At 37.8% G+C, this 17,534-nt stretch overlaps 1 long non-coding RNA gene across 8 annotated transcripts in view; it reads left to right on the forward strand.

Moving 5' to 3' along the window:
- LOC122222727 overlaps positions 1 to 17,534 on the forward strand; it is a 128,700-nt gene that overhangs the window by 64,188 nt on the left and 46,978 nt on the right. Inside the window, exon 5 of one of the 8 annotated variants that reach the window (XR_006203829.1) lies at positions 15,067 to 15,942. The exons of 6 other annotated variants lie outside the window; for them this stretch is intronic. This is a non-coding gene — a long non-coding RNA (uncharacterized LOC122222727). Of the gene's footprint in view, positions 1 to 230; positions 308 to 15,066; positions 15,943 to 17,534 lie in introns of those variants that run through there. One more of the 8 variants, XR_006203831.1, reaches the window with a different exon arrangement.

Genomic DNA, 17,534 nt, shown 5'->3' on the forward strand with positions numbered 1-17,534 from the left:
TGCAAACTTGTGAAGACCTAGCCCTGGGCTTAGGTCTTAGAACCTGGGCTTAGAACAAATATGATAGATACTGGCTGAATCAACAAATAATGTTCAACAGAACCTCTTAATGGATTCCTGTGAATTCTGAATGCTTTCTCTGGAGCCCACAATTATATCCATTTTACAAACAGGAACTATTTTGTGTCTACCAGAATTTTGTCTTCAGCCTCTTTTATTTTCTCTTACAGCTCTCCATGGAATAGAGACTACTAAATCTAACCCTTTATCCCAGACATTTCTTTTAATATTAGGCTGCAGTGTTACTGTGAGTATTCTGGGTATAATGCAGGTAACTTAAATATTTCTTTCAAAGGCAAACTGTGATTTTCTCACAAATTCTTTTCTTTCTGTATAATATATCTCAATTGATGTCAACACAGTTCACCTGGTCCACTAAATCTGCTAGCAGTGTGAGTCCTAACTGACTACTATTCTGTTTCATCCTGTATCTAATCAGTGAAGTACAGCCAATGTTAGCTCAGATATGGCTCTCAATCTGATTCCTTATCATACCCTTGCTGCCTATGCTATAGCTCCTTGTCACAGTCCATCTCAGAGAACTTTCATCTGTTTGTTTGCAGGAGAAATTCTAAACTCTTTCTCACAACATGCCCTGCCATGCTTATCCTTTAGGAATTAGCTGAAATATTTTCTGCGTAAGGCTTGATGGTCACTCTCTTTTCTGAGATCTCACACTTCATTGTGGACATGTTTAATTGACCACTGATATTGAATTGTGATCTGTCCACTAAATATTGGACTTTCATTTTTTAAATTTATTTTTTAAGTTTTTGTTTAAATGCCACTTAGTTACAATACAATGTAATATAAGTTTCAGGTGTGCAATATAGTTATCCAACACTTCCATAAGACACCTGGTGCTCCATCACAAGTGCCCTCCTCAGTTCTCATCACCTGTTTCACCCATCCCCCTCCCCTCTCTGATAACCATCAGTTCTCTATAGTTAAGAGTCTGTTTCTTGGTTTTCCACTCGCTCTCTTTTTTCCCTCCCTTTGCTCATTTGTTCTGTTTCTTAAATCCCACATATGAGTGAGATCCTGTGGTATTTGTTTTTCTCTGACTGACTGATTTCACTTAGCACGGTACTCTCCAGCTTCATCCATGTCATTGCAAATGGCAAGATTTTTGTTATTTTTTATGGCTCAGTAATATTCATACCCCACATCTTCTTTTAAATATTTGGCTCTTACAAAGCAGGATCTGACTGACTCCAGCATCAAGCAAGGTGCTTTTTGTATTATGGTGTTTAATGACTATTTAAAAAAATAAATGATGATCAGGGTTCCCCAAGTTAAAATGCCTTGTGTGGAAGATTTGCACTTAAGTTCTCTCTTTTGCCTTGTGTAGTGTTGGCATAAAGAGACACTTTCAGGAGATTTTATACCTTTCTGTGATATACAGCATTTCTTCCCTCTGTCCTATATATTAATCCCAAATTTGTGACCTAAAGAAAAATAACATGCTTCTTATGCAAACAGAGCCCAAGATTAGCCCTGCCTTCCAAGCATTTCATCCAAGTTCCTTCTATAAAATGACATTCTGAACTTGGCTTATTTAGATTATGTTGTGTACACTTCATAATTAATTTAAATTTTTTTTAACGTTTATTTATTTTTGAGACAGAGAGAGACAGAGCATGAACGGGGGAGGATCAAAGAGAGGGAGACACAAAATCTGATACAGGCTCCAGGCTCTGAGCAGTCAGCACAGAGCTCGACGCAGGGCTCGAACTCACGGACCGCAAGATCATGACCTGAGCTGAAGTCGGCCGTCCAACCGACTGAGCCATCCAGGTGCCCCTACTTCATAATTAATTTAAATATGAAGATTACTATAGTGCACTAAAGACTGATGAAAAACTCCCTGTCATAAGGGAATTCATATATATATATATATATATATATATATATATATATATCTTTTTCTTTTTCAGTCATCAGATATAAGATTGTGACTTAAAAGAACAGGTTAGATGAACTATCCACTTTATTTATTTAAAAAATTTTTAATGTTTATTTATTTTTGAGAGAGAGAGAGAGGTGGGGGAGGGGCAGAGAGAGAGGGAGACACAGAATCTGAAGCAGGCTCCAGGCTCCGAGCTGTCAGCACAGAGCCCAGTGTGGGGCTCCAACTCACAAACTGCGAGAGCTGGACCTGAGCTTTATCGACTGAGCTACCCAAGCGCCCCGACCTCTCTGCTTTTAAACAAACATGAGATCATTTATGTCATGTGGATTTTCATGCATATGTTCCCTTTAACAACTCATTAGTAAGTTCATTGTAGATCAATAAACTAATATAGGAATAAACTATTTTCAAAACATTAGGGCAGTTTTTATGTTAGGTTGGTTATTAAATATTATATGATATTCTTACAAATCGAATGTTATCTCCCATGGGATTTTATTTAGGTTCAGTAAATATCTTTGTAGACTAAAACAGGAGTTGGAAACTGTGGCCAGTGGGCCAAATACAGCTTACCACCTGTTTTGTATAGCTGCAAACTAAGAATAATTTTTGAGTTTTTAAGTGGCTGAAAAAAATTAAAAGAAGAGTGACATTTTGTAACCTATGAAAATTATATGAAATTCAAATGACAGTGCTTATAACTAAAGTTTTATTGATATACAGCCATGTTTATGTATGTGTATTCTCTATGACTGCTTTTGTGGTACAACTGCACAGCTGAGCAGCTGCAAATGGTCTGCAAAGCCTGAAATACTTACCTTCTGGACATTTACAGAAAACATTTGCCTGCCCCTGGTTTAAAATACTATAGTCAAGACTGTTCATATTCCCTCAGGTTCCACCCCTGTAGTGCAAGGGCCTTGTCACTGAGGGCTTTCTCTGGGTCTGAGCACCCTTGCCTGTATTCTCAGCAGATCTAAAGTGTCCACAATCAACACTTTTGGGGATCAGTCCTCAACCATGATAATTAGTGGATAAATACTGATAGGTTAGGCATGTTCAACACCAACAGAGTTTTTTTTTTTCTTAGGGGCTATCAAGTCTGATTGCCCACAGTGCTAACTGCCTTGATAAAACACCCCTCTCTGACTTCCCACCCCACCACAGTTTTTCCTGGGATTTCCTCTCAAATGAGCTACTTGCACGAGAATCCTTGATGCAGAGTATGTTTCTGGGCGAAATCCATACTAAGACAAATGTGAATTATTTGTGTATATCTATTATTTAGTGTGTCACCTTGATGTATAAGCTACTCAGGTGTGATGAAAAATTTACAACCAAACATTTGGGCCATTTGTTTCCCTACTTCTAAAGGAAAGACAGGTTTTATTAATTGATAGTTTTATTATGTGTGACATTTATCAGCCAAATTGATCCTGAAAGATGCAGTTTGATAATTTTCTCATATTTTTCAACATAAATGCCTATTCCAGGGGAGTTATTCTTGAAGTACTGAATTAATTTTTCATATTGTAAAATCTTCCTTTCATCCTTTGTGAATTTTTTATTTTCTTCTTTTTACTAATAAAACTTTTCTGCTATGTCTTTAGAACACTCAAATTTTATTTTGCATCAATAATAGATGGAAACAAACACAGCATAAGAGATGGCCAAGATAATTTTTTCCATATGATAATTAGCTATAGGTACAGGATGTTTAAGAATAAATATTTCAAAACTCTGTGGAAAATGCCCATGTGTTTTCCTTATATATGTCTCATACTATTTCCCTAGTGGTTAGTAAAAATCAGTAGATAGTGTCAGACATAAACCTCTTCCATTTATCCTTTGTTCAAGATTCTATAGGCATCTATATCTTGAATAAAATTTTAATATTACTATTTAAATTACATCATATGTTTTTTCATTTTCTTAATGAACATAATACTTGATGCCCCTAAACTATTATGAAGTATGGAATAGATATTTAAGATATTTAAATCTTAAATATCTGTAAGATATTTAAATCTTAAATATCTGTAAGATATTTAAATCTTAAATATCTGTAAGATATTTAAGATATTTTTTTCAATATCTGAAAAAAAATGGAGGAATAAAATACTTGTTTTGGCCACATGAATTGCTTTATTGTCTAAACAAACAGACTGCCTCAAATTGCTTTGAGATTCCCAGGTTTTACCTCTGTAGGTGTGTGTGTGGATGCAGTATATTGTTTAAAGATTTTGGAGACATGGTTATATGAAAAAAAGTTGAATTATTATGTTTAAAATACTACCATTTGTGGGGTGCCTGGGTGGCTCATTCAGTTGAGCATCCAACTTTGGCTCAGGTCATAATACTGTTGTATTGAGACCCACATCAGGCTCTCTGCTGTCAGCACAGAGCCCGCTTCAGATCCTCTGTACTCTCCTTACACCCCCACCACCACTGTCTGCATCTCCTCTGCTTGCACTCCCTCTCTTTCAAAAATAAAAATAAACATTAAAAAAAATACTACCATTTGTGTAAAAAAAATGCCCTAGTGTGTATTTAGGATGATACACAGGAAACTAGCAGTGGTGCTTTTCTTTGTGGAGAGGAATAGAGACTAGGATTAGTGATGACAGGGAGACATAGTTTTGACTCTTTTTCACTGATTTGTGTTGTTTGTGGTTTTGTTTTTGCCATGTATGTGAATAACTTAATAGGAATTTAAAAAGAAAAGAGGGGCACCTGGGTGGCTCAGTTGGTTGAGAGTCTTAACTCTTGGTTTCGGCTCAGGTCATGATCCCAGGGTTGGGAGATCGAGCCCTGCATCAAGCTCTGTGCTGGACCTGGAGCCTGCTTGAGATTCTCTCTCTGTCTCCCTCCTTCTGCTCTTCTCCCCTGCTCGCACTCTCCCTGTTGAAAAAAGAAAAGAAAAGAAAAGAAATGGAAAGAAAGAAAGAAAGAAGAAAGAAAAAGGAGGAAAGAAGGAAAGAAAGGAAGGAGACTCTTGGCATTACAGGGACCCAGGTGTGAATACCTGTGAAGCCACTTACCATGTAATTGTATTCACATTTCTTAATCTCTCTGCTCTCATCTATCAAGTGCAGATAATAAAATTATGATACATGATTTAAAGCACATAGCATACTGCCTGGCACATAATAAGTCTCCAATAAGTGGTTATATGACCTTACACAATTATTAATGTTTAAGATAATCTTCTTCCTTGACTCCTTCAAAGGGTAGGCTTTTTGTTTATCCACTCACTTGACACATGTTTTTTGAGCATTGGTATTGACAGGCACAATAATCGGCTGAGGAAGTCATATTGCATCACTTCTGCCGTACTCTGTTGGTCAAAGCAGTCACAAGATTTAAAGGGAGGGGATGTGGATTCCACCTGTCATGGGAGCAGTAGCAAAAAATATCAGTCATCTTCAGTCTACCACAGGCTGCCTTCTGGTTGCAGATTATTTATATCCCTCTCACATGCAAAATATTCCAAGGTCCTACAAAATGTTATTCTGCTACAGCATCAGTTCAAAATTAAAGAGCTCTTCATCTGAATCAGATCCAGATGTGGCTGAGGCTCCTCATACATGGTTGAGGTTGTTTGGGTACAGCTCCTTGAGTTCAGATCCAGTTTCTCTGAAGACTTGTGCATTAAAAAGAGCAGTTATCTGTCCCTCTTTGCCATGCCAGCCCTTCCTGTTGCCACCCTTACATGTACCCTGGTAGAACAGAGAGATAAGATCACCAAAGTAGACATTCCCATTCAAAAGGACAACAGAAAGCCTATAGCACTTAGTGATCAATAGTGGTCAACGTACATAGAAAAAAGGCTCCCAAAGATGTCCATATCTTAATTCCCAGAACCTGTGAGTATTGTTACCTTACATGACAAAAGGAATGTTTGCAGATATGTTAAAATTAAGGAGTTGAGATGGGAAGATTATTCTGGATTGTCCAGGTAGGCCAATCTAGTAACCTGAATCCTTAAAAGTGGAAGAGGAACACAGAAAAGTGAGCCAGCCAGAGGCTGCTGCTGGCTTTGAAGATGGAGAATGAGGTTATTAGCCAAGGAATGTGATGACCTCTAGAAGCTGGATTAGGCCTTCCATTTACAGCCAGCATGAAAATAGGGAACTCATTCCTGTAATCTTAGGGTACTGAATTTTGCCAGTAACCAGAACTAGAAGGAAACAGAGCCCTGCTGAAAGCTTGGTTTTATTTTGGTAAAGCTCATACTGGGTTTCTGATCCAGAGAACTGTAAGATCATAAATTTGTGTTTATCCACTAAATGTGTGCTAACTTTTGGAGCGCCTGGGTGGCTCAGTCGGTTAAGTGTCTGACTTTGGCTCAGGTCATGATCTCCTGGCTCTTGAGTTCGAGCCCATGTTGGGTTCTGTGCTGACGGCTCAGAGCCTGGAGCCTGCTTCGGATTCTGTGTCTCCTTCTCTCTCTCTCTGCCCCTCCTCTGCTTATGCTCTATCTTTCTTTGTCTCTCAAAAATAAATAAACATTAAAAAAAAATGTGTGCTAACTTTTTACGGTAGTGATAGGAAACACGTACTCTGACCAGTAACAATTCTGAAATCCATCTGGGCACCAGATCTTCCCTCTGTGTCATTCCTTCTCATCCATGGCCCGTGTGGCGGTGGCCAGAGAAGCCCTCTCCCAACCGTCTGTAGAACAGTGGTAGCACTATGGGCTCTTCTCCCTCATCCCCTTTAGTCTAAGTTGGGGGTGCTTTTGTTAGTACAATTTTTCTAAAAGTTTTGTGGGCTTTCTATAAATCTTGCTGCGGTTTATTCAATTAAATAAAAGCCACATCCACAAATCTCTGTAAGAGGTCCCTTCCTGGCCTGCCTGCCTGTCAGGGTATGTGAGACAAAGCCCATGTTCATCATAGAAGCCTGCTTGTCTAGTGGAGAGGGTCAGATTTTCTGAAGTCTTATCAAAAAGTCTTAGAGCCACATTGAAATAATCTTTACCCTTCTTATTCCTGCTTTGAGGACCTCTTGCCATCTGGAGAGGCTGGGTACCAAATCACTTTGGTACTTTGTATAGCTTTTCCCTCTGAATGAAATCATAGCAAATATTCTTAAATGTGTTGTCTGTTCTTGCCTGCCAGCTGATTATAACATAGTATAAAGCAATTGTTCTTTTTTTTAAAGTTTATTTATTTATTTTGAGGGAGGGGTAGAGGTGGGGGGAGAGGGAGAGAGAATCGCAAGCAGGCTCTATGCTGTCAGCGCAGCAGAACAGGTCGTGGGGATTGATCCCACTAAACATGAGATTGTGACCTGAACCAAAATCAAGAGTTGGAGGTTTAACTGAGTGAACCACTCAGATGTCCCTATAAAGCAATTGTTTGTAATTCTTAATACACACCAGAATCACTTGGGACTTTACAAATACTGGTACCTGGGTCTTATATGCAGAAATTTCTAATTAATTTGTCTGGGGTGTGGTCTGGACAGTAGTTGTTTTAAAAACTCCCCAGGTGATTCTAATATGCATCCATGATTGAAAACAGCTGTCTTTAACATTTTACGATTGTTTTTAATTAAAGCAAACTTTAAAACATATTTATTTTGTCTTGAACTTCTAAACTTTCTTTTCTCTGGGAATTTCCTAAAGGACCAAATGAGTGATAAAGAAGTATTGTTAGATTTCCATTTTATTAAATTATTAAATTCAGAGTAAAAAACCCATATAGCGTTTTAATTTTATAAAGTCATTGTGACACAAATCAAAAATTTCATAGCTATCCTACGAATAGGGTGAATAGATGCTTTCAATTAAGTCTATGGAAATATTGTTTTTATTTTGTGGTTTTTAAATCGGGCTTCTATATTAGGCACTCTGGGATGATTATCAATTCTTTAGTAAACTGTTTAGTTTATGGTAGAACATTACATTTTATAAGAATGAAATAATGTGAATAGGACTTCCCCTTACTGCCTGCAAATTAATGAATCCATAGTTGTCTACATGACTATGTGTAGCTTTAAATGTGGAATATTCTGGTTCATTACGTGCACTCTTTGTGACCAATGTCTTTTAAAAACTGATTTTGGTTTGCGTTAGAAAGAATGCTTTTCTTGTTCAGCAGCTGGGTATGAATTTAATTATTGGAAATAAATATGATCTAATGTTTCATTGAGTTTTCTGAATAACAGGATAATTTGGTCAGCATTACTATCTAAAAAGGGCTGGAAGGAAGCCAAATCACACAAGAAGCAAGTGCTCTGGTGAGGAAATTATTAGCAAATTCATGTTCTTTACTCCATTTAATGTACAATTAAAAGTGGGTGTAGATTTGCCTGATACTCTCAATGCTTCTGTATCTCATAACTTGGTTACAGAGAAATTTTATGATGCAAAAATTGATGTGTGTTCTGTGTTTTGCCGTGTGAGCTCATAAACAAACACAGTGTATTACTTGTATAAGAAGTGTAAAACTGCTTCTGACAGTGGCAGCTGGATTTGAAGGTGTGAGACCGGGCAGCGTGTTGCGGTGTGAATGTGTTCTTGGCACTGAAGGTATGTAGGCTGTGGTGAGAAACAATGTTTGAAAGGTATAGAACCAGAAACTAATCATATAGGAAAAAGACAGAGGCTTTGTTGGATTAGAAAAAGGTCGGGCATTGTGAAATTAAAAGAAACTTTTAGAATCCAGCAGTGATTAAAAAAAACAACAACAAAACAACAACCCTGGAATCTATCCACTGTGCTAGAAGATTATTATTTTGTATTCTTTTTATAGAAAATATGACTTAATTGTTGTCATTTGAAGAAGTGGTCAAGGAGTATGCAGATTAAAAATGTGGAAAAACAATATTGAAAGTCTGTCATATTTGTCAGCTTTTAAAAATGAATACATCATTATTTCTTTTCTCATTCTAAACCAATACTTCTGTGCCATTTGAAAAAAAAAATATGTAATGCTACAGACCATACAAATATGAGTCTGCCCCTATCATTCTCACTGAGGCAGTTTACTATAGTGTGCAGACTTTTCCTTACCTCCTTCCAGATCATAACTTCCTTACACTATCTTATTTCTTCACTCCCGTCTTTAAATCTGTGGTTCTACTGATGACTGGTTCACGTCAGGGCTAAATGTCTGTCTATACTGCTTACTGTTTGGGTTTTTCTTCCCTAGTACATGATTGCCTACCATGTTAATGGCAATTCATGTGCTACCTTTCCACTGCAGCTGTGTATACTTTCACAGCATTAATCTGGAGAGACCAGGCCTTAAACTTCTCCTGGGGTAATTAGTGTGGGAATTTGGGGACATTGTTAACTGTTACACAAAGGAAAAAGCACCACAGAGGCTTTTAGGACCTCATAAGTCATAGCCATTTTCTCTTCCTGTGTTTGTCTCTACTTGGAAGCTAAGTTGAGTTGAAATGGACTGATCCAGAATATTGAAATGAAAACATTCAGAAGCCAAAGGGGGTGGCGTGGGAGGGGGAAGAGGTGATGAGAGGGGAGAGAGGGAGAAAAGAGGCGGGAGGGAGAGGAAAGGAGAGAGTTTGATTTGTAGATTTGCAGTTGGGCAAATAACTGTTAGCTCAGTAGCTAGTAATGGGGACACCTGCAAACTTCCTTAGGTGTAGGATATGATAATAAGGTTTTCCTGCTGATTCCATTAGTTAACCGACCTCAGGAGGTGATTTACTTCCCTGGAATGTAAAAAGGTCATTCCTAATACTTACTAATCAAGGTAGCAAGCTGGCAGTGTGCATGATACCAGTTTCATGAATGATCAAATCGGTTTAAGTTGTGGCTTATGCAGCTTTTGAAAAGTATTGTAGTAGTTCTTTGGGTACGGAAAAGCAGAGACCTCAAATAAAAATCTCCCAGGTATTTAAAAAAAGCCACCTAATGAAATTTAATTTCTAATATTGAAGGAGGATGGAAAAGTAAATGAAAGCTATATTGATGTTTTAAAATTTAAGCAGAAAGGGTTATGTTAATTCAGAGATTTAATTGTATTATCTGGATCTAGGCAATTTAAAAATTGTAAATGATAGGGGATTGGGAGAGTATTTTTTTTATAAACTTTATGCCAACAAAGTGCAAGTGATATAAGTAATAAGTGCAGAATAAGTAGTTTCCACTGTGGTAAATCACTGTTTTGGCAAATATAACTTTTTTGCGTATTACTTGTGTAGGGATATCAGGAAACAGTACTATTGAAAATGATCTTAAAATTGTATTATCAAGTCATGATGTTAAGTAATGATTGGTAATGAAGTGGATTCTCTGTAGAAACCATTGGGTTTTGTGTGAGAGTTCAGTAGGGCAAAGTTATCATTGCAAAACTCTGGAGCTCATTTACTCACCAGCTTGTGATTAGCTGTGTCATAATGTGCTACAGGTACCTGGTTGTTGAGAAAATTGTATACTTCTGCAATTCAATGCAGAATTCCATGTTGTTGTTTTTTTTGCCCCTAATATTCTTAGTAAGTTCTGTTTGATGTGTTGCAAAAGTCTGTTTGTGTGTTAGCATCTGTTCTTTGACTTTCTCACCCGTGAAATGGCATCGTCACATTGGATAGGTGTGATGAAGCGTTCTATTTCGCAATATATTTTAAGAATTTTTCCTTAAGGAGCCCAAGAATATACAATTATCCCATTTATTAAGAGATTATCATGCGAGAGACTCCATTGTACAAAATAATATGTGTATCACCGAGGTGTTTTTGCTTTAAGGAACTAAGACTGTGTCTAGTGAGCTTAGGCCAAAAATGGAAATGAATTGAGTCAGAAACAGAGAAAAAATTAAAAATGTAAGGCCTTAGGAAGGTCAACAACCAGGGTGGCTCCAGGGATCTCTATGGTAAAAACTCATGGAAAGTCTGTTTAGGGTACTAGAGTTGACAGAGTCCTTCCACCTTGTGTGACTCTACTCAGGTTTTACATCCTAAGAGAGAAAGGCTGATTGAAAGCGTGGGCTGGAAGTCTTCCCTGGGCCAGTTGCGGTGGGGAGGAATTTTAACATAGCATAGTCTTGATCATGTGCTTGTTGTAGTAGACCTCTCAGGACTCCATGGAATAGAAACCCTTAGAAAGAACAGGGTACTGTTACCAAAACAGATATCCATTACACTAGCAGGACTTGAGTAAATCTCAGAAGAATCAGGTAGTAGGATAAAATAACTAACCTACTGTATTAGTTTACTAAAGCTGCCATAATAAACTATGTAGACTGGGTGTTTAAAGAACAGGAATTTATTTTCACAGTTCTAGAGGCTGGAAGTCCAAGTAAGGCCTTTCTCCTTGGCTTAAAGATGGTTGTTGTTGAGGTGCCTGGGTGCCTCAGTCGGTTGAGCGTCCAACTGGCTCAGGTCATGATCTTGCAGTTTGTGGGTTTGACCCCCATGTGGGGCTCTGTGCTGTCAGCTCAGAGCCTGGAGCCTGCTTCAGATTCTGTGTCTCCCTCTCTCTCTGCCCCTCCCCTGCTCGTACTCTGTCTCTCTGTCTGTCTCTCAAAAAATAAATAAACATTAAAAAAAAAAAGATGGTTGTTGTCCTCCAGTGTCTTCACAAGGTATTGCTTCGATGTGTGTGTCCTTATCTCTTCTTTTTATAAGGACAATAGTCATATTGGATTAGGGCCCACGCACATGACCTCATTTTTACCTTAATAACCACTTTAGACCCTAGCTTCAAATAGAGTCATGTTCTGAGATCCTGGGCATTAGGACTTCAACATATGAAGGGGTGGGGGGGATATAGTTCAGGTCATTATACCTACCTAGTAAGTTATAGGTTAAATGACAGTGTATTTAACTGGCCAGCATTGTCTTCAATCAATGGTATCTAAAATGTTGTTACCTAGTTTACAACATTTGTGTTGATGCCAAGGATTCAGGTATCATTTTGTGTGAATTATATTAATATATATGTGTACATATGTGTGCTTTGTGTCTAGGTATATATAGAATATATATACATATATGTACATATAGAATATATATACATATATACATATATATGTATATATATATATATATACATATACACATATACATATGTGTGTGTGTGTATATATATATATGTGTGTGTGTGTGTGTATATATATATATATATATATATATATATATATATATTTGGTATGTAGCATTAGGTACAAATACCCCCTGAGTAGAGAAGACACACATCATTTCCTGTTTTGGCAAACTATGGCCTCTCTTGTTCTTAGAGAATTCATAATCCTTCATCCACCACTCAAAATAGCTGTTGTTTGACACTCTGGTTCTAGGAAAGGCCCACACAGAGGTGACAGCAAGTAAAGCAAACCAAGGGTAAAACCTAAAATAGGAATTATTTTGTAACATATCTTTACTGGCTTTTCTTACAAATTCCTATAGTTCTTATGGTTTTTCAGGGGGTGGGTAGGTGGAGAGATTGTGTTTTAGATAAGGCCGTACATTTGCTTAAGGAAATCCTTTGTGTACAAGATTTGTTGTTTCTTAGATTTCTGACATTCAATAGCAAGTTATTTTTCTGTGTATTAAAAACTAGTAAACCTTATCTTTTAAAACCCTTACACGTAAGATATGGATATCTGCTCATTGTAAAAATGTAACAATATACGGAACTATACAGAGGAAAAAGCCAACATCTCTCTTCACATTTTCCCTCTCTTTCTCCATCCCATTCTCCTCTTGAATGACAGGCATGGTTAGAGTTTGGTTTGCATCCTTTCTGACTTTTTACAAAATTCTTCTCATAGTCATATAAGGACATGCAAAGAGTTTGGGGATATTTTAACTTTGACAGAAACAGAATTATAGATATTGTTCTAAAGCTTTCCTTTCTTCATCTAAAAAATGTTGCTATTTTGGGTGGAATTTTAATACTAAACCCCACCACTGATCCACCTTCTCTCTAGGATTTTTTTTTTCTGAGTTGGAGATGATGATGATGATGATGATGATGACGACGATGACGATTACCTAAGCCCACTATAATTAACATACGTTATATTAGTTCCAGGTGTGGTCTCAAGGACTCTTGACTAAGAGACAATACCTCAATCGGGGAGGGGAGGAAGAGGGGAGCAAATTACAGTTAATGACTTCTAAAACAGGATAGCTGGGCAAGTGCCCCTATCTTTAGAAGGAAGTTTGCCTTATGTAGTGACAGTGGTCTGTGAGGGAGAGACCAAGAAGTCTAAGCAGGGCTTTTTGCTCCCTGCTTCCTGTCTCAGTCCTGTTACCTAGCTGGTCCATGGATACGCATGGCTGGCCTGTGCCTGAGCCAGGCTCTGCTCTGTAAACTGACAGCATAGGAGCAGGAAGCGATAGAAAGCCAGTGGAAGTCTTCTAGCTTTTTAAGAGTAGTAGCCCTGCCACCAGTAAAATTTGATCCAGGAATGAGGCTGATGACAGTAACAATTCGTCCTCTCCTAAGACACAGAAGAGTGGCTGGGAAGCAGGTGGAGAGGTGGCTTGGGAGCATGGCAGAGGAGTGTGCCCTGTCCTGTGCGCTGCCATGGAAATATGAGCAGAATGATAGTGATTTCTTCTCCAGCAAACAAAGCTTGGAGATCTTACCATTTCAGCACACAGAGACTAAAATCATTTTAAAGGTGCCATTTTTTCCCCTAATAAATTTACATAGGATTTTAGAGTTTTAAAAACTTTCATCATCTTTCCCTTGTTTCAGCATCACAACAATTTTGTGTAGTATCAAACAATTTTTGTTTGGTAGAGATGAGAGTAAAGCCTTAAGGGGGGTCAAGGTGTTTGTGAATTCAAGATCTCTGGTCACCTGGTTCCCTCTCCACTAGAACATACTGCTTCCCGTTAAATGCTGGTTTATGATTAAATTGGACAGGAAAAACTTAGGTACCACTTCAGTTATTTGTTAATAAGAACTGCTTTTCTGAAAGTCCTAATTTTACCTCTCTGTTATAAATCTGATTCAACAAGTGTTTATTGAAAACTATCATTGACCTATTTCTTTTGTATTAGTTTTTATTTTGGATTCCCAGCATCTGAACCCATCCCTCTGTTCAGGATGATTTTCTACCTTATTAATGTGGTTGGGGGAGGCATTTGCCTGTAATTATAGAACTGAAACTGACACTCGTGTATCCATCCTCCCTTGCAGCTAAGATATGTCTGTGTGATCTAGGCTTGGCTAATTTTTTTGCACCCACCTTGACTTTCAGTCAGCACCTAGTGGCCCAAGAAGTAAGGGCAGAAAATCCTCTCAGCTGGCCGGTGGTTGCCATGGAAGTTTTAGTATCCAGTCTTCAAGGGCAGTTAGGGACACAGGGGCAGTGAGACCCAGTGGAGCTTAGCACATTCCCTGCTCTACTTGATAGTGGTGCTGTGTGCTCTGGTGTCCAGCATCTAGCAGTGGTGGTACCTTGTCCCCATGGAACTACTTTGGGCTGTGATTCTCAGTGTGGACTTGCTTTTTAATAATTTTTGCTCAGTCTCTAGGTCTGGTTCTTGCAGTGATAAAAATATGAGCTGTCAAGTAACTTCATTTTTTAAATTCATATGCAACAAATTCACTCTTCATGGTAGACATTTCTCTGGATTCTGACGTTTGAAGTATGGACTCACCACCACAGTCATGCTATCGAACAGTTCCATCATGCCTCAGATTCCTCATACCACTTCTTTGTAGTTACTCTTCATCTACCCCAAGCCCTAATGTGTCTTCTATTCCTATGGTTTTGTCTTTTCCAGAATCATAGACTATTACCCAATAACCTTTTGACAGTATTTAATTATTATATTAATAACCCTTAAAATAAATACTAATGCATTTTATTTTCTGCTTATACAGTAATGGCTTAAATTTATCGGGTATTTAATATTTGCTTTGTTCTCTTCTTTCTGAGCATTTTATCTGAATAAACTCGTTCAGTCCTCACTACAGTCCTAATAGGTAGATTCTCTTATTATCCCCATTTTACATATGAAAAAGCTGAAGCACACAGAGGTTAAGGAACGAGTCCAAGGCCATAGAGTAATAAATGGCAGAGTCAGGATTCAAACCCAGGGAGCTTGGTGCTAGACATAAGTTTTTAACCTCTATCTATACCATCTTGTAAATCTTTCAGAATTGGTTTCCGATGTTTGCAACTATGACCTTAAATGACAGAACTGGTGAGTAGAAGGCTCAAACTATACACTCTCATGGATGTTACCATTGGGTTGTAGAGACACACATTACTGAAATAATCCCATCAATGAATCATAATTACAAATGTAGGTAAGTCAAGGAAAGAATCATATTGTTTAGCGTCCATCACAAACAAATCTGATCTAGACTTGGGGATCATGGAAGGGTTCTCTGAGAAAGTGATACTTTAATAGATTTGAGTGAGTTACTAGATCAAGACTGTGTGGGAGCTTGTGGAGCATGTAATTGGAGCCTTCTAGAGGAAGCCTCAGGTACCAAGGTCCTGAAGCAGAGGGCAAGATGGCTGTTCTGACTGGAGCATGGAGGGTGAGGGGATCCCCAATGCTAGCCAAGGTAGGTGATATTAGAAGTAAGCAGGTGGTCAAACCATGTAGGGCCTTATAGGCCACGTCAAATACTGGTGAGGCTTTGTCTCCCTCTAGTTCTAGATAATACTGAAGAGCCTTTACTCACCCATGCAACAAGAATATAAAACAGAGGACAATGTGCATAAAGGACTATGCTTTGTTTTCTCATAGAGCAGGACTCAGGGTACGCCCAGCATCCCTTGCATGTTGCCTGGAAGGTATTCCTGGACCACTTGCCTTACCTCAGGAGGTTTCTTGGAATAAATTGGAATTCACGGATGCGTATTGGAGCACTGTGAGGCTGGCTTCTGGTTATTGTTAGGACTGACATGGCTACAGAATTTCTCCAAACCTCACATCTGCAAACTGCAGGGTGTGCAATACCTTGTACTTGGTGTCCTTAAGTGATTGGTAGTATCTCAATAAGCACAAGAGAGTTAGCAAATAGGCCCAATCTCTTCTCTCTGCAGGTTTCACAGACCCAGACTCTAATGAACCATGGCAGTGTCAGAGTGCAGCAGCATTTTACAGATAAGGGCACCTGACACAAAAAGACCAGGTAACTTTGTCAGAGTTGCAAAAATCATTCGAAGAGCCACAACTAATTGTCATGTTTTCTGACCTCCAAACCACTTGACGTGTTTTGACACATATATTTTCAAAACAGATTGACAAAAATCATTGTTTAAATGGCTTAATTTGATAATGCTGGCTGATGCATTGTTATTTGATAGAAAGTAGATTTAGCTATCCAAGAAACACACAGTTGACTTTCTTCCAGATGCTGCAAGGACATTTTTAGTAAACTAATTTAAAAATCAGTAACAGAAGGCCTATGATGAACATTTTTTTGCTTTTTTTTTTTGTCATTTTACATTTGACTAACCTTTTATAACACCCAAATGTATGGGCATAATAAGTTGGTGCTGAGAGGAAAACTTTATGAACTTCTGAGGACCATAAAGCAGTTAGAAAATAAGTTAATATTCTGAAGTGCATTAATTAATACTTTTGACTACCCTGACCAGTTAAGATCCTCAGAGACATATACCCCAATTTTGAATCCAATTAAAATGATCTCCATTACTAAATTAACCCATGTACATTCAGATCTTGATATAAAATGACATAGTCTCAAGACACCAATTAATTAATCAAACATGCAAAAATATGTCAAGAAAATTATTAATCCTTCTATTCTGATGTCAGATCTCAAAGGTCTTCAAACTTCTTGTATATTAGAAGTATTATATACTATGTCAATTCTTCTTCACTTTATTTAAAAGATGACACTGAAAAAACATTTCACCATATGTTTGTTTTAGATGCAGTGAAAAAATGTTCTTTTCGAAACATATGGTGATGTAATTAGGTGTCTCTGAACACAGCAAGGTTGGAAAGAGAAATGTATGAACGAAATTGAAACCATTTGCTGCTCTGGTGTCACCCCCCACCTTCCCCACCAACATTAGTATCTTCTCCGAGTTATCATTGTTGTAATAAAGAAAAATTTTAAGCACTTGAAGATGAGGAATGTCTGCTGTCACCTACCATGGTTATAGCAGATAGAATTCCAGGACTGCCTCTTCTTCCCTCTCACTGTGCAAAGCTATGTGACTCATGTTGTCAGTACCTCTTGCTGAGGAGTTTTGGCATTAATCCAGCATCATTGACATTTGTGTAATGTTTTGCAGCCGGGAGTCTGCTTTTATCTATGGCTTAGCTACCTTTATGCAGCCTCATGGGATTTATTTCTACTAATGGGGAGAGGCCTTGTGTTTCTTTTTCTTCAATAAAAATGTTTGTTTAAAAATATTTCTTCCTTTTCTGAGGTACTCAATGTCTGAAGAAAGAAAAAAGTTTGAAATTGGGCTCTATATGATATAATGATAAGGACATTGGTTATTTGTTATGAAAAATTTAAATTAAAAAATTCATGTAACAATCTGGGTAACAAAACATCATGGTTTCAGATGGTTTTGGGTGTGAACATGTGTACTGTTTTTTCTTTATTTTTCCATCTCATTAGAATGTACAC

Source organism: Panthera leo, chromosome A1 (assembly GCF_018350215.1).
Source record: "Panthera leo isolate Ple1 chromosome A1, P.leo_Ple1_pat1.1, whole genome shotgun sequence".
Taxonomy (NCBI): domain Eukaryota; kingdom Metazoa; phylum Chordata; class Mammalia; order Carnivora; family Felidae; genus Panthera; species Panthera leo.